This window comes from Gossypium hirsutum, chromosome A01, assembly GCF_007990345.1.
Source record: "Gossypium hirsutum isolate 1008001.06 chromosome A01, Gossypium_hirsutum_v2.1, whole genome shotgun sequence".
Taxonomy (NCBI): Eukaryota; Viridiplantae; Streptophyta; class Magnoliopsida; order Malvales; family Malvaceae; genus Gossypium; species Gossypium hirsutum.
Genome location: NC_053424.1, coordinates 28,513,949 through 28,516,516, shown reverse-complemented (window position 1 = coordinate 28,516,516; position 2,568 = coordinate 28,513,949). Strand labels below are relative to the sequence as shown.

The 2,568-nt window shown below is 36.9% G+C and overlaps 1 non-coding gene across 1 annotated transcript; it reads left to right on the top strand.

Moving 5' to 3' along the window:
• The first annotated feature begins 744 nt into the window (after positions 1–744).
• LOC121208190 (small nucleolar RNA R71) lies at positions 745–851 on the top strand. The gene has a single exon (XR_005903139.1). It is a non-coding gene; the product is annotated as a small nucleolar RNA R71 (small nucleolar RNA).
• Positions 852–2,568: the final 1,717 nt, after the last annotated feature.

The following is a 2,568-nucleotide window of genomic DNA, read 5'->3' as shown; positions in this document are numbered from 1 at the left end:
AATGGTAATTGCATTGAGTTGCTCCTTTGGGTTAGGTTCAGTGTTACTCGGCAAGCTATCTTGTGGTCGTTCAGATATCAATTTAGCGAGCTGACCTATCTGAGTTTCAAGCCCTTGGATCGACGCTTGTTGATTTTTAAGTGTTGTCTCGGTATTCTGAAAATGAGTTTCTGACACCGAGATAAATTTTGTTAGCATCTCCTTAAGGTTCAGCTTTTTCTCTTGTTGGTAAGGTGGTTCTTGGAAGCCTGGAGGTGGTGGTGGTCTCTGATTCCTTTGGCCTCCCCATGAAAAATTTGGGTGATTCCTCCATCCTGCATTGTAAGTATTGATATATGGATTATTTTGAGAGCGAAGATTATCACCCATGTAATTTAGCTGCTCATTCTCCATATTGTGGCCATAGGGTGGGTATTCTGGATTGCTCGATCCACCTCTACTTGCTTTGCACTGCATTACTGGATGAACCTATGAAGAACTAAGAAAACCATCAATTTTCTTATTCAAGAGTTTTACCTGATTAGAGAGCATGGTGACCGAATCGACGTTATAAACACCGGCTGCTTTTGTTGGCTTTGTTCTCATAACTTGCCTCTGATAATTATTCAGTGACATCTCTTCTATAAATTCATAAGCATCTTCAGGTGTCTTATTATTGATGGTTCCGCCAACGGCTGTGTCAATCATCTATCGAGTCGAGGATTCAGGCCATTATGAAACGTTTGAACCTGTAGCCAAAGTGGTAACCTATGGTGAGGGCACCTTCTCAAAAGGTCCTTGTATCTCTCCCATGCATCGTAGAGTGTTTCTAAATCCATCTGCACAAAAGAAGAGATATCATTATGTAATTTAGCTGTTTTAGCCGGTGGAAAATATTGTAATAAAAACTTTTCGGTCATTTGTTCCCAAGTAGTGATTGACCCTCGTGGTAACGAATTCAACCACTGTTTAGCTTTGTTTCTCAAGGAAAAAGAGAATAACCGAAGGCGAATGGCGTTATCAGAAACGCAATTAATTTTAAATGTATCACATAGTTCCAAAATGTTTGCCAAGTGAGCGTTGGGATGTTCGTCCTGCAAACCATGAAACTGAACAAATTGCTATATCATTTTAATTGTGTTAGGTTTCAGTTCAAAAGTATTTACAGCTACAGTAGGTCTAACTATGCTCGATTTAGTTCTAGTTAAAAAAGGTTTAGCAGAATCATACATAGTGTGTGGAGCCAGATTCTGATTAGCAGTAATCGCAGGAGGTAGCGGATTTTCTTGGTTTTCAGCCATCTCCTCGGTTGTAGTTGAAATATCGTCCTCTTGCTCTTCCTCTGTGTATCTTAAGCTTCGCCTAATTTCTCTTCAGTTTCTGCCAACTGTACGATCGATCGATCTATCAAATAGTAATGGTCCTGACAGGTTTCTTTGGTCATAAACTAGAAAAACCTGTCAAAAGAGAATAAATGAAGAATTAGAAAAGAAAAATAAAAAATTAAATTGCAATAAAAGTAAAATGGCTAAAGTAATAAAAATCGGGTGTTCCTAATATCCTAGTTCCCCAGCAACGGCGCCAAAAACTTGATACGTGAAATTCGTAACAAGTTTTAAATATTTATAATTAATCGTTCTTGAAACTAACTATTATCACGATGAAGGCAAGTGTACCTATCGAACAGTAGTATAGCTTTAGCAAGACCGGATTGTCAAACCCAAAGGAACCAAGAGTACTAGTAATTACTTTCTTTTTATTAGCTAGTCTAAAAATTAAGCGATTTGTTTATCTAAACTAATTAACTAAACTAAGAGTGCATAGAGAGAAATTGGGGAAAAGCTTTTAGGAAAATTCGATTGATTAAGACAATACCCAAGGAAAAATCCACCTAGACTTCACTTGTTATTTGACTCTAAATCAGACGATTTATTCATTTGACTTGATCCGTAGAAATCCTTAAGTTATATTATTATCTCTCTCGAGACTAATAACTTCTAACCCTTGGTTGATTAATTGAAATCTCTTTCTAATTAACACCTATTGTTGCATTAACTCGATCTATGGATCCTCTTATTAGGTTTCACCCTAATCCGGCAAAATCTTATCACCCTATCTCTAGGCGTGCAATCAACTCCGCTTAATTATGACAAATTTACTTTTAGACAGGGTCTATTTCTCCTCTAAATAAGAGCATTAACTCGAATCAATATCCTGGAATATTAAAACAAGAATTAAGAACGCATAATTAAGAACAAGTCAAATATTTATCATACAATTCAGATAATAATAATAAGATCCATCTTAGGTTTCATTCCCCTTAGGTATTTAGGGGGTTTAGTTCATAATTATAGAAGAAAACATCTCAGAAGAATAATGAACACAAAACATAAAGAAAACCCAAAATCCCTGAATGGAAATTAGAGGGAGATCTTCAGTCTTGATTAAGAATCCGGCTTCTAAGATGGACCAATTGGCTTCCCTTGAGTAATTCCTTGCCTCCCACTCTGCGTCTCTTTTCTAAGGGCCTTATCAGGTGTTTAAATAGGCTTTAGAATGCCTATGAGCCCTCAAAATTGACCTTTTCCG